At 42.3% G+C, this 22809-nt stretch overlaps 1 protein-coding gene across 1 annotated transcript in view; it reads right to left on the bottom strand.

Moving 5' to 3' along the window:
* Positions 1-15736, bottom strand: part of TDRD7 (tudor domain containing 7) — a 101401-nt gene extending 85665 nt beyond the window's left edge. The window contains exon 1 of the mRNA XM_081238421.1: positions 15604-15736. The gene's annotated coding sequence lies outside the window, so the exon portion shown is untranslated. The remainder of the gene's footprint in view (positions 1-15603) is intronic.
* Positions 15737-22809: the final 7073 nt, after the last annotated feature.

The raw sequence follows: 22809 nt of genomic DNA, 5'->3' as shown, positions 1-22809 counted from the left end.
AGGATATACAATGGAGAAAAGACAGCCTCTTCAATAAGTGGTGCTGGGAAAACTGGCAAGCTACATGTAAAAGAATGAAATTACAACACTCCCTAACACCATACACAAAAATAAACTCAAAATGGATTAGAGACCTAAATGTAAGACAGGACACTATAAAACTCTTAGAGGAAAACATAGGAAGAACGCTCTTTGACATAAACCACAGCAAGATCTTTTTTGATCCACCTCCTAGAGTAATGGAAATAAAAACAAAAATAAACGAATGGAACCTAATGAAACCTCAAAGCTTTTGCACAGCAAAGGAAACCATAAACAAGATGACAACCCTCAGAATGGGAGAAAGTATTTGCAAATGAATCAACGGACAAAGGATTAATCTCCAAAATATATAAACAGCCCATGCAGCTCAATATTAAAGAAACAAACAACCCAATCCAAAAATGGGCAGAAGGCCTAAATAGACATTTATCCAAAGAAGACATACAGGTGGCCAAGCAGCACAGGAAAAGCTGCTCAACATCACTAATTATTAGAGAAATGCAAATCAAAACTACAATGAGGTATCACCTCACACCAGTCAGAATGGGCATCATCAGAAAATCTACAAACAACAAATGCTGGAGAGGGTGTGGAGAAAAGGGAACCCTCTTGCACCGTTGGTGGGAATGTAAATTGATACAGCCACTATGGGGAACAGTATGGAGGTTCCTTAAAGAACTAAAAATAGAATTACCATATGACCCAGCAATCCCACTACTCGGCATATACCCAGAGAAAACCATAATTCAAAAAGACACATGCACCCCAGTATTCATTGCAGCACTATTTACAATAGCTAGGTCATGGAAGCAACCTAAATGCCCATCGACAGACGAATGGATAAAGAAGGTGTGGTACCTATATACAATGGAATATTACTCAGCCATAAAAAGGAACGAAATTGGGTCATTTGTTGAGACGTGGATGGATCTAGAGACTGTCATACAGCGTGAAGTATGTCAGAAAGAGAAAAAGAAATATCGTACATTAACGCATGTATGTGGACCCTAGAAAAATGGTACAGATGAACCGGTTTGCAGGGCAGAAGTTGAGACACAGATGTAGAGAACAAACATATGGACACCAAGGGGGGAAAGCAGTGGGGGGGTGTGGGTGGTGGTGTGATGAATTGGGCAATTTGGATTGACATGTATACACTGATGTGTATAAAACTGATGACTAATAAGAACTTGCTGTATAAAAAAATAAAATTTAATTTAAAAATTTTAAAAAGGACTACATACTGGGGAATTCCCTGGATGTCCAGTGGTTAGGGCTCTGTGCTTCCACTGCAGGGGGCCCAGGTTCATTCCCTGGTCAGGGAACTAAGATCCCACAATCCTGCTGCACAGCCAAATAAATAAATTTTAAAAAATAATAAAATAAAATAATGTCAACCATATGAATAATTACATTAAGTGTAAATGACTGAAATATCCTGAATAAAAAGTTAGAGATTGGTAGAGTGGATATAAAAGCAAGATTTTCCTATATACTGTCTACAAGAAACCTATTTTAAATACAAACACATAGGTTAAAAGTAAAAATATAGAAAAAGATATGCATGTAAATACATGACTATATTAATTTCAGAACAAGTAATACTACCAAGGATAAAGAGGGACGTTACAGGGACTTCCCTGGTGGCGCAGTGGTTAAGAATCCTCCTGCCAATGCAGGGGACATGGGCTCAATCCCTGGTCTGGGAAGATCCCACATGCCACGGAGCAACTAAGCCCGTACACCACAACTACTGAGCCTGTGCTCTAGAGCCCACCCGTGAGCCACAACTACTGAGCCCACATGCCACAACTACTGAAGCCCACATGCCTAGAGCCCATGCTCTGCAACAAAAGAAGCCACCACAATGAGAAGCATGTGCACTGCAACGAATAGTAGCCCACTCGCAGCAACAAGAGAAAGCCCGCATGCAGCAATGAAGACCCAAAGCAGCCAAAAATAAATAAATAAAATATAAATAAATTTAAACAATAGAGGGACATTACATAATAATTAAGGACTTAATTAATCAGGAAGATATAACAATCCTAACTGTGACTGCATCTAACATTAGAGTTTTAAAATACATGAATGAAAAAACAATAGAGTTATGACTGGAGACTTCAAAACTCTTTTCTCGGTAATTGGTAGAGCCAGTAAACAAAAAAATCAGTAAGGATATAGAGGAGCTGAACAACACCATCAACCAAACTGGTCTAACTGATATTTACAGAACACTCCATCCCAACAGTAGCAAAATATACATTCTTTTCAAGAGCTCATGGGACACTGACCAAGACAGAATATATTCTGAGGCTGAAACCAATCCTCAACCAATTTAGAATAATTGAAATTATATAAAGCGTATTCTATGACCAGAACTAAACTAAATTGGGTATCAGTAACAGAAAGATATGTGAACAATCCTTGTGTATTTGCAAATGTAATAACATACTTCTAAATAACCAAGGGTCCAAGAGGAAAGCTCCTCCAAATAACCAGAAAACATTTAAATAAATGAAAAAGCAGTATATAAAAAATTGCTGAATGCAGTTAAAGCAATATTTGGAGGAAAATTTACAGCATCATATGCTTATATTAGAAAAAAAGAAACACTCCAAATCAATGATCTAATCTGCTACCTTAAGAAAAAAAGAGAGCAAATTATACCAAAAGGAAGTAGAAATTAATAAAGAGAGCAAAATCAGTACTGGAATGGTGAAACAGATAAGTAATTAAATAGAAAAAAGTAAAGGAAAAAAACCATGAAACCAAAACTAGTTCTTGAAAACATAATAAAATTGATAACTTCCAGGTAGATTAATCAAGGGGAAAAAAAGAGAAGACACAAATTACTAATAATGCGATTGAAAAGGGGGCCATAAATACAGATCCTATAGACATTAAAAAGAGAATATTATGAACAATTTGTGCCAAAAAATCTGGTAACTTGGATGAAAGGATGAATTCACTGAAAGACAATTTCCAAAGCTCACTCAAGAAGAAACAGATACCCTTAATATCCTTAAGAATATTAGAGAAATTAAATTTGTAGTTAGAAACCTTCACACAAGGAAAACTCAAACCCAGATGGCTTTATTGGCAAATTCTACCAAACACTTCAGAAGGAATTAATACCACTTCTACACAAACTCCTGCAGAAAGTAGAGAGGAAGGGAACACTTCTGAACTCACTTTATGAGGTCAACATTATGCTGATACCAAAACCAAAGACATTATAAGAAAAGTACAGACCAATATCCCTCATGAACATAAGTGCAAAAAATCCTAACAAAATATTAGTAAATCGAATCCAACAATATGTAAGAGAAATAACACACCATGATTAACTATGGTTTACTCTAGGAATGCAAGGTTGGTTCAACACTCATAAGTCAATCAATGTAACTGACTATATCAACAGACTAAAGGAGAAAAACCACATGATATCAATAGGTGAAGAAAAGACATTTGACGAAGTTAAAAATCATTTATTTTAATAACTCTCAGAAAATAAGAATAGATGTGAACCTCCTTAACCTGATAAAGAGCATCTGTGAAAAACCCTCAGCTAACATCACATGTAATAGTGAAAGAATGAATGCTTTCTGCTTAAGAATGGGAACAGGGCAAGAATGTCCATTCTCTTCACTCCTATTCATTACCACACTAGAGGTCCTAGCTGGTGCAATAAGACTGATTTCAAAACTTACCATAACAGTGTATTAGTCGAAATAGTGTGGCATTGACAAAAGGACAGTCACATCAATGGAACAGAATATAGTCCAGAAATAGACCCACACATAAATGGTCAACTGATTTTTGACAAAGATAGCAAGGAAATTCAATGGAGAAAGTTCAACAAACAGTGCTGGAACACTATTCATCCATACACAAAAAATGAATCTCATACCAGACACAAAAATTAAATTGAAATGAATCATTTAGGTACTAAATGACAAAGTTAATACTGTAAAACTTCTAGAGAAAACAGGAATAAATCTTTGTGACCTTGGGATAGGCAAAGAACTTTTAGAGTCATGATGAAAAAAACCCACAAATTGGATCTCATCAAAATTTAAAACTTCTGCTCTTCTAAAGGCTGTTAAGAAAATGAAAAGACAAGCCACAGACTAAGAGAAAATATTTTCATAGCATACCTGGTAAAGAACTGGTAACTAGACTATATAAACAATACTCACCAGTAGTTTATCCCCTTTTATTGATAAGTAGTATTCCACTGTATGGATATACCACAATTTGTTTATCCATTCAAACGTTGATAGACATGTGGGGTGCTTCCAGCTTTGCGGTATTAAAAATAAAGCTGCTTTCCACTATGGAAAACAGTATTGAGGTTCCTCAGAAAACTAAAAATAGAGTTACCATATGATCCAGAAATCCCACTCCTGGGCATATACCCAGACAAAACTGTAATTTAAAAAGATACATGCACCCCTATGTTCATACCAGCACTATTCACAATAGCCAAGACATGGAAACAACCTAAATGTCCATTGACAGATGAATGGATAAAGAAGATGTGGTACATACATAAAATGGAACACTAATCAGCCATAAAAAAGAACAAAATAATGTCATTTGCAGCAACATGGATGCAACTAGAGATGATCATACTAGGTGAAGTAAGTCAGAAAGAGAAAGACAAATACCATACAATATCACTTACATGTGGAATCTAAAATACGGCTCAAATGAACCTATCTACCAAAAAAACTCACAGACATAGAAAACAGACTTGTGGTTGACAGGGGGGGAGGAAAGGAGAGAGAGGGATGGACTGGGAGTTTGTGGTTAGTAGATGCAAACTATTACATTTAGAATGGATAAACAACAAGGTCCTACTGTATAGCACAGGGAACCATATCCAATCTCCTGGGATAAACCATAATGGAAAAGAATATAAAAAAAGAATGTATATATGTGTATAACTGAGTCACTTTGCTGTCCAGCAGAAATTAGTACAACATTCTAAATCAACTATACTTCAATAAAAAATAAATGAAGCTGCTTTGCAAAGATATATATTTTTCTTTCTCGTGTAAATCCTGAGAATTGGACTATCTGAAGAGTTAATACCCACAATAACTATGGAAGGAAAGTATTATTCTCATTCTGTAAATGAGAAAACCAAAGCTCAGAGATGTTAAATAACCAACATATCACAGGATGTATGGAAGCCAGGATTTTAGTCCTGGTCTGTTTGATGCCAAAGCCCACATTCTTTCTATCATATTACCCTGACTGGTACTGAAAAAATAAAAGACAAAACCCTGAAGAATTAACAACAGGAGACAAGACATCAAGAAAGACAGTAAAGCAAACTGAAGAGAAGAAAAAAAACAGTCCTGTGAAATGAACAGTAGACTCAGCCTACTCACAGGTATGGTATGGATCCCAAGTCAACGAGTCAACTGGAGACAGGCACTCTAAAGACTAAAAATTCATGGCAGAGAAAGACAACAGCTATAGAGTCTGAGCACCTGCATTACTCCTGATGTCAATCTACATTTTGAGTATGCTGGTGAGAAGGAAAGAGAGGCTGGCTTTGGGACCTATATTTCAAGGTTGCCAGATGTTAAAACTGAAGTATGAACTTTGGCTCTTAAATAGTAAACTCCTGATTACAAGAGAAATGCTTTGATTTACAATGGTTCATGATTCAAAGATCATTGAACTTTTAGTGTACAGTTATTTCCTCAAGTAAGAAAAACCACAAAGCGAGCAGGCTGGCCAAGTTTTAATTTGCAAGAGGAGAAACTAAAGGATCACTTGCTAACTTCCTCGTGCCAAGCCTTCTCAACTTTCTCTCTTTGACCTCCACCTTTCCTACCTATCTATCTACTCTCTTCTTTCCTTCAAACCCAATCCCTCCCATCTACTCATCTAGAGATCCTCTGAGTAAAACTGGCCTTTGCCTCTTTGTATATCTGCATATCTAAGTGGGCCCTGACTATGAATTATATACACATTATGTGTAGGCATAAAGTCAGGTGGTCAGTGCCCATGTGGGAATATAGCCTCTTGGGTGTGAACAGTGTACCAGAATCAAACTAGACTATTTAGCATATCTGGCACCTCCCTAGTCAGAACAACTTTAAATTCCCCTGCCACAGTTTCAGTATGAAGGACATACCCATCACCTTCTCTACTGCCTCCTCCTTCCCTTCTTTTTGGAAAGAGCATCTGTCCCATTGTTACCTTCCCACTGTGGTCTACTTTTCCCCAGCTACTTAGGGGGTAGACAGCAACCACTAATGTATGGGGGAAAAAAATCTCTAATAAATGCATTCTACTCAATAATGGAAATCCTATGACTAAAATATAACAGAACTCCGATATGATACTGGCTTGAAATGACAGTTCAACCCCATCTTAGAAGCTAACCAGAGGCTTGTTCTACAGGTCGCCCTGTATGAAAGACTCCTGGTCCCTCCACCCTAAGGAGAGCAATTTCAGGCCACTTCCTCTGAAATGTTCCCCTCTATCTTCCTTATTTCTGTTCTGAAACAGCTGTCATCAGGGATCTCCCAAACACAGCACGTAACACATTTTGGGGGAGGGAGAAGGTCATACACCCACATATACAGCTTGTCTAATTGCCAAGAATATAGTAAAAGCTGTAAGGCTTTGCCCAGTGCTTGCTTCCTTAATCCCACCCTTTTTGAATGTGTCTTCTTCTTTGGGGACCTAGACTCTGCCAAGATACAGGAGTCTTATGGCCTCTATCCTGATTATCTTATCCTCCTGCCCCAAGACTATCAGGTAGGCTTCATGCAGATAAAAGGTATGTATTTACAGTGAGCAACTGATGATAATGTTAAATAAATAAAAAAAAAACAGTGCTAATCTGTGTGGCACACAAGTGCTCATCCTTATTTTTCACTTTTCTCACCCTCCCTAACCTCATGTTTGCCCATCTTCGTTTCTTGGCAACTGTTAGACTAATTTTTCTGAGTGACACTTCCCAACCTGACCTGAGAGAGCCTCCCGCCACACACATAACCTCCTAGTTTCACTCTCTTTAATGCACATATTATCATAGTTAAAATCCACAGTTACGACCAAGGGAGTTTAATGTTTCTTTCAAGAGTAAAGCTACTGACGACTAGTAGATGATACATTGATTCTGACTTTATTTGGGGGAGACATGGGGGATTCCGGAAGGCTGTGCACACACCTCCTCTTCCTGCTTGTGTTCCCCAAGTTCAATACCACTACGCAAAGAGCACTTATTTTCCTGGGACAAATCCCTTCTCCCTAGCCTTCTTCTTATGTGTAAAATGAAGGGATTTGGTCTTAGTGGTTCTCCACTGCCGAATCCCCCCACCACTAAGTGACACATGAAGATGGACAGGCTCAGTTCACGGTTCCCCCACTCCTCAACACCTGCATGGTGATCATCCTAGTCCACGCCAACATTTGCTGCCTGGATTGAGGCAACTGCCTCCGTGCTGGTCTCTCTGCTTCCACTTCACAGATAATCTATCCTTCACATCACAGCCAGAGTGATCCTTTTAAATCATAAATCCCATCACGTCATTCCTCTGCTCAAAACCCTCCAAGGGCTTCCTGTCTTACTCAGACTAAAGGCCGAAGTCTTCAGAGGGGCCAAAAGGGCCCTACACAGTCTGCACCCAGCCCACTTCTCTGACCTCAACTCCTCCTCCCCTTTTCTCTCACTCACTCCACTCCACACTGCTTTTCTTTCTGCACTTGCCAGTCCCTCTGCCCCAGGGTAGACACAGCTCATTGCCTCACCTCCTTCAGGTATTTGCTCAAATGTCACCTTCTCAGTACAGCCTTCCCTGGTCACCCTATTCAAAACCAGAACTGTTATGCCAGCTGCCCAGTACTCCCTTTACCCTTCCCCTGCCTTATTTTACTCCGTAACACTTATGCCATCCAATATTCTTCTTTATTTTACTGTCTGTCTCCCTGACTTGAATGTAAGGTCCATGAAAGCAGGGATTTCGGTGGGTTTTGTTCACTGCTGAATCCCTAGTGCCCAGCCCACAACAAGAGCTCAATACATATTGAGTGAATGAATGAGAAATTCTCCATATAACTAACACCACTCCTTTTCTCTCCTACTCACTAAAATAATAGCGTAGTGCATGTGAGCAGTTAAAGGAATAATCTTACATTTAAGTTATTAAAAATTATTTGCAAATTTTAATGATTGTTGTAAACTGATTGAGACAGCCAATTATGTCACCAAGCTGTGATTGAGATTCATCACACAGTTTATTTCTGGGCCTTTCCACTCTGAGCCAGAGTTCTCAATGAGCAGGCTCAGGTCTGGGCCATAGCGTTACTGCAAAAAGTCCACACACCCCGATGTGTAAGCAAGCACTGCTTGAACACTGGTAAGTGTCTCATACTTACATGTATTCCTGTTTTTCAAACAGTGTGCAGATACTGTTGAGAGTCACAAACACGATATTGAATTTACAACAGCTTTTGGTAGTTCTATGTTTTATCAACCAACGGATATTAGAAGTACAACTACTCATGTGTGAAGTTTCACAAAGTTTTTTTAAAAATTAAAAAAAAAGAACCTGATACTTGAGGAGACTGGGAAGCAACGCTTGACCACATGGCTACAATCTGAATTAAGCATCCCTCTCCCTCCCCTTTTTTAAGTATGCTATTTTCATGGAATACTATAATTCTCTATTTGTATACAACTTTTTGGAGGGAAGGGCAGTCCCCGGACTATACGACTGAGGATCTCAAAGATGGTGAGAAACATGTAAGTGCAGTAAAACCTGGAAGGGTATATGTGGTTGTACATCTTGTTTAGATGTATGTCTTGTTCTCATGTTTGTCAATTTCTTCCAGTCCAGTTTGCAATTCCAACATTAGCAATATCACTTCAGGCACTGAACAAAAAGAACGTTACAACTGAAGCTTAAAAAACTTATTTTCTGGGCTTCCCTGGTGGCGTAGTGGTTGAGAGTCCGCCTGCCGATGCAGGGGACACGGGTTCGTGCCCCGGTCTGGGAAGATCCCACATGCCGCAGAGCGGCTAGGCCCGTGAGCCATGGCTGCTGAGCCTGCGCGTCCGGAGCCTGTGCTCTGCAAGGGGAGAGGCCACAACAGTGAGAGGCCCGCCTACCGCAAAAAAAAAAAAAAACCAACTTATTTTCTAATCTACTATATATTGCTATAGAATGCTCTAAATTTTGTTAATTCCTTGGTTAGCATGGCATTTTTTTGAGGTTTTCTGAAGATGGCAATTATACTCAAGAACTTTTGGAAACAGTACGCATATAAGAATACTTTCTTCTAACTATAAAAATCAAGTTTATTATCTTGGATGTCATCCACTAGAAGCACAAAAGGAAGCTTATCATGGGAATTTCAACTATTAGCGAAGTGCCTCAATGGCAACTCCTTCAAAGTGGCTTCCAAATTTCTTTATTTTTTTTTAACATCTTTAGTAATGGAGTATAATTGCTTTATAGTGTTGTGTTAGTTTTAGCTATATGCATATGTATATCTCCATATCCTCTCTCTCCCACCCTCCTTATCCCACCCCTCTAGGTGGTCGTAAAGCACCGGAGCTGATCTCCCTGTGCCATGCAGCTGCCTTCCCACTAGCTATCTATCTTACATTGGTAGCGTATATATGTCAATGCTACTCTCTCACTTCGTCCCAGTTTACCCTTCCTCTTCCCCGTGTCCTCAAGTCCATTCTCTACGTCTGTGTCTCTATTCCTGTCCTGCCCCTAGGTTCATCAGAACCTTTTTTTTTAAGATTCCATTATATATGGCTTAGCATACAGCATTTGTTTTTCTCTTTCTGACTTATTTCACTCTGTATGACAGACTCTAGGCCCATCCACCTCACTACAAATAACTCAATTTTATTTCTTTTTATGGCGGATTAATATTCCATTGTATATATGTGCCACATCTTCTTTATCCATTTCTCTGTCGATGGACACTTAGGTTGCTTCCATGTCCTGGCTATTGTAAATAGAGCTGCAATGAACCTTGTGGTACATGACTCTTTTTGAATTACGGTTTTCTCAGGGTATATGCCCAGTAGTGGGATTGCTGGGTCATATGGTAGTTCTATTTTTATTTTTTTTAAGGAACCTCCATACTGTTCTCCATAGTGGCTGTATCAACTTACATTCCCACCAACAGTGCAGAAGGGTTCCCTTTTCTCCACATTCTCTCCAGCATTTATTATTTGTAGATTTTTTGATGATGTGTGGCTCCCAAATTTCTTAAGTTGCCATTTTGATCTTTCAACTTTCCTACTTATTTCTACTCTCTAAAAGCATTGTGATAAATAAAATTTAGAGTTTAAGAGAATTCAAATTCGTACTTTTATTTTGAGAATGTTATGTAAGCGCTGGTGACCGTAAGTTACGTGAGGTTGGGAGAAATAAGGTTGGTCATCTCTTTAAATTCAGGTTAAAATTCTTAAGGGTTTCCCTAGATAATAAAGAGGATGCTTGAGCTGAATAAGAATCTTCTGCTTGAGCAGAGTAAAGTGGAGGTGAGTCTGGGGAATTATTTAATCAGAGTATTTTAGTCTCAAAAACTGACCAAGGTCAGCAAGCAAAGACCCCAGTCAAGGAGGAAGAAACTGGCCACAAGGATCACAACAGATTGCACTTGACTTTCATGTCCTTCCTCTCACTCTTTTTCTCCTCCTTTCCTTGCCTCTCTTTCTGAATGACAAGTGTCAAAAATAGAGTTCTATGTGCTTACCACAATACTTGACATTCAGCAGTTACATTTTCCTAGAAACATGGTATGGATGGCAAACTACCTATGAATACCTGCATTACATGGCTAAGAGTGCAATAATACAGACATTGGTGTACTGGAGAAATTTTTAGTACAGCATCAAATTTGAAATATTAGCATTTTCCCAGGTTTTCTTACTTGTCTCATTAACATACTTAACCTGGCAAGCTTAGTAAGAAAGCCACCAGATCTCCTCCAAGATTTCTCACTTAACTAGTAGGCAAAAGCCTCTTAACTGCCATGTCCCACAATGTCCCTGGACATTGTAAAACAGCACAGGGCAGGACAGTGGGCCCGACCTCAGAGTAGGGAGCGGAGAGAGAAGCGCGGAATGCTAGTAGGCACCTTCACACCATCTCCTCCAAACTGTTTAGTTTAAAAATGAGGAAACTGAGGTCCAGGGTAATTATTCCAGGCCTCACATATTTTTATGGCCAGACCCACAACAAGAACCCAGGTCTTCTGGCTCCCAAAAATGGGGCATCCTTTCAGACAGCTGCTCCAAATGTACAGAGTTGGCTTCTGAAAGTAAATTTGACTTCGGGGATAGGGAGAACAACCCTGGGGCATATTTAGTGATTAGCCCTTAAAGTGGCATGAAATGGGGATTGCCACATTCTGATTTAAGGGTGTGTCACCCAAATCCAAAATACTTGCCAACTGCTGTAAAAATTCAATCCTTTTATACTGTTCCTTTTCTATTTTGCTATACAATTAATCTTGAGTACCCTGAAACGCTTAACAATGTGCAAGAAGTGGGGCAAGGAGTAGGGGAAAGTAATGACAACCTTTAGGAAAGCAAGGTTTAAACAATGTAAATAGCCTAAAATAATTCTCACTTTCAAAACTGTATTTGTAAATTCACAACTTTTTTCTCTACTACACCTAAAAATGGTCCCGGGAGAGTCTTATTCTGAAGAAGCAGGTTTTGGTGTCCTCTGGATACCTGCCTTTACCATTAATTGATTCCACACACCCCGCCCCCCCCCGCCCCCCCGGCTCAATCGTTTGCATGAGATCTACTTCCTGTAGCTGCAGTTTCCTCAGTCCTGCTGCCCAAAGACCTTTAGCCAAGCTGGTCTCACTCCCGTATATGCTCTCTCCTCTCAGTTCCTCTTTTCTCAACTATTTCCGACTGTACTATTTGGCTCATTTTCCTCATTGCATTTTTGTGTGTGTCATAAATTTGACTTGAAGAGTGGCACTAAACCCACAAATAAATCTGAAGAATCATTAGGGTAAAGTGAAATCACCAAGCAATCTCTTACCTTCTTTAGTCAGCTACTCAATTTTTAGTATTTCCTTAGGGCACATACTTCTGGTAAATGGCTGCCTTCTTCCATGAAGACACTATTTTAGCAACAAGCCAGGCCCTTAAAATTCAGAATGTCTGTGCTGAAAAGATTTTAGGCATCATCTAGTCTATCCCAAACCCCTTATTACAAATCAATAAACTGAGCCTAAGAGAGGGAAGGTTTTTGTCTAAGACTCTTCCAAGGTGATTTCTCATCTTGCAACAGTTTAACATGCTATCTTTTATTTCCAATTATAGTCTATTTATTACCACCTTAATTACTCCTTTGCCAACTCTTTTTATTTTATTTTATTTTTTTTTTTTTTTTTTTTTTTTTTTTTTTCTTTTTGCGGTATGCGGGCCTCTCACTGTTGTGGCCTCTCCCGCTGCGGAGCACAGGCTCCGGATGCGCAGGCCCATCGGCCATGGCTCACGGGCCCAGCCGCTCCGCGGCATATGGGATCCTCCCAGACCGGGGCACGAACCCGTATCCCCTGCATCGGCAGGCGGACTCTCAACCACTGCGCCACCAGGGAGGCCCTGCCAACTCTTTTTAAAAAGATAGTTGGGACTTCCCTGGTGGTGCAGTGGTTAAGAATCCGCCTGCCAATGCAGGGGACATGGGTTTCATCCCTGGTCCGGGAAGATCCCACAGGCTGCGGAGTAACTAAGCCCGTGCGCCACAACTGCTGAGCCTGTGCTCTAGAGCCTGTGAGCCACTACTGAGCCCAAGTGCCACAACTACTGAAGCCTGTGTGCCTAGAGCCCGTGCTCCACAACAAGAGAAGCCACTGCAATGAGAAGCCTGTGCACCACAACGAAGAGTAGCTCCCGCTCACCACAACTAGAGAAAGCCAGCGCACAGCCAAAAATAAAATTTATTAATTTTTTAAAATCCTGTTTAAAAAAAAAAAAGAAAGATAGTAATTAATGCCCTCAGGTGGTGATATACTCCCTCAGGGTACCTTTAGAGAACAGTTTTCTTTTTTTAATTATTGCAATTTCAACCTCCAAATTATACATGCATTACTTACTATGTAGTATGAATAAATAAAGGCTTTCCATAAATCTACATACTGGAGAAAGCTCTGAGATCCTAAGTGGCTTAGTTAGGAGTTTGGGTCTTAATCCCAGTCTGCTTCTCATTAGCAATGACCCTTTGAGCAAGTCACTTCAGGTCGCTTTTTTCATATGGAAGATAAGGAGGATGGGCAAGATCCATGGTTCTCAACTTTCCCTGGAGTCCTTCAAGCGCTGAAATGGGGGTCCAAAGATCTAACGGAAATCATGGGTTTGCTTCCTCCTGACAAAGCTGCATAGCTAAAATATCGAGTTTGCTTTGGGGTCACACTGAGTATCTCGTGCCGATCAGAAGCTCTAACTGCCACATATCCTCACACACATTTTCAGCTCAAAATGACAAATTATCAATACTTTTAGCTTGTTTGAAAGACAACATTTAAAAAAAATGGGCCCAATGAGGAAATATTGAAAAGAATGAAGCTTTCAAAAACATAAGGGTGGGAACAGAGGGAGGCGAAAGTCGGTTTTGCATAAAGAAAAACCAATTCACATGAATATGAAATTAGATTTCACTCCAAGCACCAAGGAACTTCTGTCCTTTCTGCATTTATGTGTTGACCCCGAAAGTGCCCAGAGGCGAAGTACTCACTCTACGTCAAATCTCAGTTCTTAGAAATAGCACTTGATCAAACACAGAGTAGGCACTTAGAGCTGGATTATAAAGTATTTTTCCTTTACGTTCATATTAGGTCTCCAACTAGATTATATTGCACAGAGAACTTCTGAGAGGTTCTTCAGGGAGTTTAAATCTCTTGGTACAAAATACAATAGTTCATTCAGCCATGTTCAGTCAGTTCACTTAAAAGGGCATTAGCAGAGATTACATTTCATTTCCAATCTACAGGGACTGAAATCCGAAGGAACCACCAACTGCTGCTTCAGAGTTCACTGTGTTTAACTAGCAAAGAGGGGGGCTGTGGGCTGGCAAAGGGCCCTGGACTGGGGCACAGGAGACGTGGGTTCCAAACCAGCTGGCCCCAGGGCAATTCCCTACCCCCAGCACGGTCCTGTGCATGTAACTGATGCTCCATGAATATCAGTTGAATGGAACTCCACCATGTGCCAATTTATATTATATAGAGCACTTAAAGATGTGTCCCTGCATCCAAGAAACTGCAACCCAATTATGTAAAATGCGGGAAGTTTGGTGGAAGGAAGAGAGTTAACACTTCTTGACTATTATTATGAGCCAAAGGAATTACAGTAGTTATCTCACAAAAGCCTTGCAGAGTAAGTTAAATATTTCCAATTGATAAAGAGAAAACCAGGCTCAATGAAAGTATGTAATTTGTTCAAGATCACACAGTTAGCAAGTGGAGAAGCTCAGATTCCAACCCAAATTTGCAAAGCCCACGCAATTTGCAGTATGCAACACCTATATATCAAAGCGGCTGGGACTTGGGTCTAAGTTCCACCTCTGTCTTTAAGTTGTTGTATATCACTAGGCAGGGCACTTTTCTGCAGTTTTTCCACCTGCACGAAAGGGGCGGGGGGTGGGGTGGAGAATAGGGATGGAGGGATGACACAGGTCAGTGGTGTTTTTGTTTTGTAGAGTGGCTTTCATAATCCTTTTGGGCCAAGACTTTTTCTAATATAGCTATTTCCCTTTCCGGTTCTTTGTAATTGTTTGGGAGTGAGCGGTGCCCGTGGTTATGTATGGAAATGTATTGTACCTACTCACTCAAGGGGATCGGAGCAGAACAGTTGTGCCGGCTCCAAGCCCCCTCCCATTAAATTGAGGCTGAGAACCTGACCCTATTGGGGAACACGGTGAAAGTTAAGATAACTCACTCATGGATTCATATTTCCCTCCTAACTTGGAGCTCTGTACCCACCCGGGGCTCAGGTGCTCACGGTTTGAGAGAAACGGATAGTATTTGTGTCCTGCACTGCTCCAGCGGCCTGCAGGGGCGGGTCTGTAAAGAGAGGAACTTAAAAGCTCACGGTGTGGGAGTTCAAACAGCCAGGGGGCTCGGATATCCCTTGATCCGGGCGGGCAGCTGGCGCCCGCCCGCCGGTACCGGGAACCACTTCCTGGTCAGCACCTCCCACCCCAGGTCCACACACCCGCCCTCCCCCTGCTGCACTGCCCCCACTGCACTGAGTTTCCCAGGCGGCAGGGGTCCGTCCGACTCCCAGGTGAACCCCAGACGGTCCCATCAGAGATTTAAAACACAACGCTCTGGAACGCCAACTCCCCTGGCGCCCAGCCCGCTTTCCGGGGTGGGGACCAGGGCATCCTCTGCGGCTGCTGGGAAGAGGCCCCGGGTCCGTTCGAGTCCCGCTCGGGCCACTGTCCCGCTTAGTCACTCAGGTGCGCCGCGCCCGCCGGAAACCTCGTCCGACCTCGCCTGGCACCTGTCGTTCCCGCAGCCAGCAGGACCTGCGCTCACCTTGTTCTGCGGGCCCGTGGCCCGTCCCCGCGCCTCTGGGCCCGGCTCCCACCGCCGTCTCCGCCAGGGCTACAGCCGCGGCCGCCGCCCACTTTCGGTTTCCCCACACGGCTGAAGCAACCGCCGCGGCTCGTGAATCACCTCAAGCCCCCGCCCCGCCCTGCTCGGCCCCGCCCCGCTCCGCTCCGCCCCAAGGGCAGACTGGCCTCGACTCTGCGCACGCGCGGGCCCCCCGGCGGCGTCGGCCCACGCCGGCGTCCGCGCGTGGGAAGGGAAACAGACGCCGCCTAGCGGTTTCTGCGCGTGCCCACGCACTGGCCGACGGCGGAAGGCGACTGCGGGGCGGGAGCAGGAGCGCCTTCTCGTGGACAACGCAAGGATCGGCAGGCCGGGAGGGTTAGGGTTAGCACTTACGCGCTCCTGCTATTGCGTTTCACTTGTCGGAAGTTTCATTCAGTTCTTGCTTATTCTTTTCTTCAATTCTGGGGCCGTTACTTTTTAGTCTCCTAGATACCCACCTGGTCCGCTCACTTCCTTTAGGTCTGTTCTCAAGCGTCACCCTTGGGAGGAGGGTGGCCACAATCTCAAAAATGTCAGTCTCCTTCCATGACATTCCCTGTCCCCCTTCTCAGCTTTCTCTCTCCTTGGCACCTGTCTAGCACACTATATGTGTTTTACTTATCTTTTCATTGTTTACTGTCCTCCTCAAATTAAAGCTCTGTGAGCTCAGGGATCTTTGTTTTGTTCCCCAACCTATTCCCAGAGCCTAGGATAGTCCCAGGCACATGATAGGCTGACATAAACATTTGTCAAATACATTCATTCATTCACTCATTCTTTATAAATTATTGAACACCTACTATTTATTCACGTATTTCTTCTGTACATTAATTCTACCAATATTTATTGGGCATATTGGTTTGTATCCCTTAAACCAACAATGAACACTTCTCTACATTCATTCTATATGCATTTACGGAGGGCCTGCTATTTATTCAAACAGTATTTTTCACAGCTTTATTAAGGTATAATTGACATAAACTGCACATATTTAAAATGTACAGTATGATGTTTTGATATATGTATACAGTTGTGAAAATATATACTTCCATAAAAATAATGAACATATCCATCACCCCAAAAAAGCTTCCCCATGCACCTTTATAGTCCTCACCCTATGTGCCTCACTGTCCCTTGTCTTCCCAACTGCTGGTTTGCTTTCTGTTGCTATAGATTAGTTTGCTGTTTCTAGAATTTTATATGAATGGAATCATACAATACGGGCTGTCTTTTTGCTGGGGGTGGCAGGGTATGCAACTTCTTTCACTCAGCAGAAGCATGTTGAGATTCATCCATGTTGTTGTGTGCACCAATAGTTTGTCTTTTTATTGCTGAGTAGTATTCCATTGTATGGATGTACTACACCTACCATATGACCCAGCAATTCTATTGCCATGGTTTACCTAAGGGAAATGAAAGCATATGTCCACACAATGACCTGGACAAGAATATTCAGAGCAGCTTTGTTTGTAATAGCCAAAAAATGAAAACAACACAAGTGTCCATCAGTAGGTGAATGGACATTTGTATCTATGTGTATACAACCAGTAGGTACTGAACAGCTGCTGTCAAGTAACAGAATTTTGTGCTTGCAGAGCTTCTGATTCAGTGAAAAGAGGCAGTGGGCAATGAAGAGGGAGATTGGAAGTAGATTATGGAAGGCCTCATAGCCCATGCTCAGGAGTTCGGGCTTTTTCTCAAAAGCAATAAGAAATGTTCAAAGTCTTCTCTGAACACTGCTTGCTCTCTTTTATACCCCTTATCTAGTCCCTGACAAAGTCTGCTGAAATATCTCTCCCTGGCACTTCTTTCCAGCCCCAGTGCTGTGTTTCAGTCTATTTCAGATCTCTTCCTTCTCTCCCCTCCAGTCTGCTCCAAACACTGCAGTGGATTTAATAGACCTAAAATACAACCAGACACAATTTGGACTCTGCAGTGCTCATAACATCCCCTGGCTCCACATTTAAGATGGGAAAGATGTAAAAAGCAGCTCCCAGTTGAAAGAGTGCCAGTTGGAGTAGGAAATTAGGATAAACTCCAGAGTCCAATATGTAAAATAAATCATAAAATGATATGCGTTGACCCCAAGTCTAAGATCCTTTATCCTTGCAAAAAAGAGTTCCATGTTTGGACTGTCCTATATATAAAGAAAAATGATGCTCTGCAACTAGTTTTTTTTTTTAAAGTCAGCTGTATTGGTGAATAATTTACATATAATACATATTTTAAATGTACAGTTTGATGAATTTTGACAAATGTATTCAGACATGTGACCATCACCACAATCAAGATATTGAACAAGTTCACCATTCCAAAAAAATTCCTTGTGCCCCTTTACAGTTAATTTCCTCCTCCTACCTCCAGCCCCTGGCAGCCACTGATCTATGTCACTATAGCTTTGCCTTTTCTAGAATGTCATATAAGTGGAATCATACAGTTTGTAGTCTTTTGTGTCTGGCTTCTTTCCCTTGGCATAATGCTTTTGAGAATCACCAGGTTGTAAACATATATCAGTAGTCTGTTCCTTGTTATTGCTGTATAGATATGTCACAATGTGTTTATCCATTCACATTTGATATACCTTTGTGTTGTTTCCAGTTTGGGGCTGTTATGAATAAAACTGCTATACCAATCACATGCAGGTCTTTGTGTGGTCATGTGCTTTTCTTGCATAAAGACAGGAATAGAATTGCTAGCTGTAGGGTAAAGTGTATGTCTGACTTTACAAGAAACTGTCAAATTATTTTCTAAAGTGACTACATCATTTTGGGCTCCCCTTCTTCTACCTTCCTGCAATGTATGAGAATTCCAGTTGTTCCAAATCCTCTCCAATACTTGGAATTGTCAGACTGTTTAATTTTAGCCATGCCAGTGGATCTGTAAAGATATCACATTGAGATTTTAATTTGCATTGCCCCATAACTAATGATATTGAGCATCTTTTCATGTGTTTATTGCCCCTTCAGATATGTTCTTGGGTGAAGTGTCCATTCTGGCAGGTAGATTTTTGGCTGAGACATATCAGGAGGTTCTCAGAAGTCCTTGGGTGGTTGACATAGCAAGGACAGGCTAGGAAGTTGTTTTTATTTTCTTTGGGAAAGGTCCAAGGCCCAGGGAGCTCAAGAATTAATTTCCATGCCCTGGATATAATTGGATTTCAGGGGAATTAAGGGACATCAGAGATAACACAAATTGGCAACTCTTTAAACACAATGGTTCTTACCATTTTGTGAGGAAGGGAGTCAGAATATGTGAAAGCAACAGATAGATACAAAATTTGGCACATGATTTCAGAGAAGGTTTCAGTAGATTGAAGTCCTACTATGAATCCCTGTTAAAAACTTCCTTAGGGGGCTTCCCTGGTGGCGCAGTGGTTGAGAGTCTGCCTGCCGATGCAGGGGACACAGGTTCGTGCCCTGGTCCGGGAAGATCCCACATGCCGCGGAGCGGCTGGGCCCGTGAGCCATGGCCGCTGAGCCTGCGTGTCCAGAGCCTGTGCTCTGCAACAGGAGAGGCCACAACAGTGAGAGGCCCGCGTACCACAAAAAAAAAAAAAAAAAAAAAAAAAAAACTTCCTTAGATGAAGGCATATGTCGTGAGGCTGTAAAGCAGAATTTTCAGAATGGACAAGACTCAGGTGGAAGGCATTCTCTATCAGCAAAAGCTCAAGCTCATCCTTGGAAGACAGGAGTGGGGGCCAGGAGCATCTGGGTCACTCTTTCAGGAAAGGCAGGCACACTTCCCATCCCCAAGGGCTGTCAAGAGGTCCTTAATGATCTGCTCAGGTGGCTTTCAGGGGTAGGCAAGGCAGATAGTAGGGGGATCAAGAACAGCTGGCCAGTAGGCAGCAGCCTGGCAAGCATTCTGTGCCCATCCAGATACTTCCCAAGAGAGGTTATCATAGAAAGGGCATGCCCAGGTGTGAGGCCCAAGGATGAGAAAGGAAGATGGATTTGTTGCCAGCTTATCCTGGGCTGAGAAAGGAGGAAATATTTCAAGTGTGAAACCTTCATCTAAAGCCCTTCATGCATTTTTTTTTTTTTTTTTTTTTTTTTTTTTTTTTTTTTTTTTTTTTTTTTTTGCTGTATGCGGGCCTCTCACTGCTGTGGCCTCTCCCGTTGCGGAGCACAGGCTCCGGACACACAGGCTCCGCGGCCATGGCTCGCGGGCCCAGCCGCTGCGCGGCATGTGGGATCTTCCGGGATAGGGGCACGAACCCGTGTCCCCTGCATCGGCAGGCGGACTCTCAACCACTGCGCCACCAGGGAAGCCCGCCTTCATGCATTTTTATCCACACTTGGGGAGACCGTTCAGTTGGAGAGAGCCACCACATTGGACACAAACACCAGAACACTTGTAAAAAGCAGACAGAACCAAAGCTGTTGGTTGAGTTGAATCTCTGTCCCGCCCTCCCTTCCTTCTCTCAGTTCAGCAAACACCATTTAGAATTAAGGGGAAATAGCAACAACGTTCCAAGAATATACCTGTGGCTCACTTTGTTTTTACCTCACCTGATGGATGTTGTGGTGTTTGCAATAGAGCCCAAGAAAGAGACACACCTCATCCTCCCTCTCAGAGCCTCTCTGACTTTACAGCTGCCATAGGTAGCTCTCCCACCCTCCAAAATTTAGAGAGGCAATTTTAGACACCTCTGGTTGCCCTCATCTCACTTCCCATCTGATTTTGCCTGTATCTTCTCTATATTGTCTCCAAAAAGAAGACCAAAGCCAAAACTCTCATTTCTATCACTTTATGTACAACAAAATGAGCCCCCGGGACTTGGCTGTGGTATTATTCAGTGTCTTATGTAATTCCTTTCCCGGGAACTCTTCCTTGAAGTCCCCACCTGAAAGTAGGGCTGTGGCTAAGCTCCTGGAGCCCCTTATTTATCCCTCAAACTTGTTTGCAGTGGAGGAGGATGTAGGAAGTGATTCTATGTCTTATCTCCCTGTGAACAACTTGAAAAGCTTTTATTTGTCTTTTTACCCTGAGTTATTTAAATGCAAATAATTTTAGTAATAACAGTTTTAACTCCTTCTTGAAGCTAGACAGCATGTTCAAAGGTATGTATGTGCATGAAGCCCAGCCTCCTGGGTATTTTTGCTTACATAAAAGGTCAGGAAAAATAGATCCATGACAAAAGGCATCTTTGGACAGATCTACTTTTGGTGAATCATTGACATCATGATCACTCCCTCTCCCATCAGCTATTGCCTCATGAACAAAATGTAGAGAAATTTCTAGACAATTGCAGTCGTTTTAACTGAGTAAGGAAAAACAAAATAAAACAAAACAAAAAACAAACGAGAGAGATTCTGGGAATCCTGCTAAAATCCAGGCTCTGGCAAAGCTAAGGATGTGCTGATCAAGCAAAACTCCCTAATCTGCGCACAAAGGCCTCCAAGATGAGTCAGCTGAAAGAGGCTAATCCCCAGAAGGGACTGATTGCTAAAGCTGTAGAGGCCACACAGGCACCGAACACTGAAAAACAGGGGATAGTGAAAGCTTAAAGCCATACTGTGTAGAGAAAGGTCCTAGACCGACAGGGGAGGGTCTTGGCTCTCTAAGAGAACATCTCTGTCCCTTCTCAAGCTGTGGGTCATTCACACAGCTCAGCCTTCGACAAGGCCCAGATATAAGGATGATTCCAAGGATGCAGACATTGAGTTATCAGCTGGTTAAAGGCCCAGTTGTGGGGTAGGGCATGGAGGTGGCATAACAAATACTGTAAGCAAGGCAACCAACTACAGTATGAATGATTCTGTAACAGTCAATAAACCAGTTGGTACAAAAATTATACTCTACTAGATGTTAGGGGTGAGGAAGGAAGGAGGCAGGGAGAAGAAACAACATAGCATACAGCAGGTGCTCCATGCAGGCTAGCTGACCCTGAAATCAAAGAAGCAGACGGTGCTCACAAAGTGTGGGTTCAGATTAAAAGTGTACTATTCAGGGAGGACCTTTGCCCCTGTGCTGTTTGACTTTGGGTAAATCATTTGGGGCTTGGTCTTTTGTTAAACTGGGAGCCCTTTGGTCTTGTTCTAGCCTCAGATTCCCTTAAGTGGCAAAGTTAACCCAATAAATAGCAAAAGAGCATTCTCTTGGGGCTGTTTGGTCAATTCCCATTCATCAGTGGTTCTCTGTGGGAGCAACATCTCCCCCCAGGGGCACTTTGGACTTTCACAAGGTTATTTTTGGTTGTCACAATAATCGGGGCACCTCCTGGCATTTAGTGGGCCAGCTGGACGCTTATTGTCCTGCTGTGTACAGAACAGCCCCCCACTTTGGAGAAGTTTCTCTAACCTTGTCCTTGTCCTAATCCACATGTGACTGTCTTGCCAGTCACTCATGTAGAGAAAAAAAACTCTGCTTTACCTAGAAACACAAATAACTTTTTCACAGTTTTACTATACAGTCAATTTTCTAGGCTATTTTATCTGTGAATTTCATTTCAGGGGAGTTGAAGAGGGGATTACAAAATATTTATTATAAAAGAGTCATATAGAGTTGGGTGCTGCTTCTAGAAACCCCCCAGCAGCCAATCCCACCCAAAGAGAAGCTGAACAAGACAGTCTTATTTACTCCAGCAGATATAGGGTTGGATACATGTGCTTCTTAGAGTTCTGCATCACACCACTACCACATTACCTGATATTACCCAGCACTCACCACCAGTTGAGGAAGATAAAACCACTCTTGGGCTTCCCTGGTGGCGCAGTGGTTGACAGTCCGCCTGCCGATGCCGGGGACACGGGTTCGTGCCCCGGTCCAGGAAGATCCCACATGCCGCAGAGCGGCTGGGCCCGTGAGCCATGGCCGCTGAGCCTGCGTGTCTGGAGCCTGTGCTCCGCAACGGGAGAGGCCACAACAGCGAGAGGCCTGCATACCGCAAAAAAAAAAAAAAAAAAAAAAAAAAAAAACCACTCTTTTGGGGGTTCTTCCTGGAGTTCACTTCACACTAAGTCATATCTCCCCACGACATGTAAAGGAGATGGTCTTCCTCCCAGTTGTCTTCTCATGCCCTCACACTCAGTCTTTTTCATTTAAAACTGGATCCCTGGTTCTCAGCAGCAACTTCCTTAAAACAGGATGTTTTATATTTGCAATTAGAAATTTGTAACACCTGGGGACTAGCTATTGTCTAAG

Source organism: Mesoplodon bidens (assembly GCF_964165515.1).
Source record: "Mesoplodon bidens genome assembly, chromosome: 6".
NCBI lineage: Eukaryota > Metazoa > Chordata > Mammalia > Artiodactyla > Ziphiidae > Mesoplodon > Mesoplodon bidens.
Note: the sequence above shows the minus strand (reverse complement) of the source record. Positions and strands in the feature narration are given on the sequence as shown.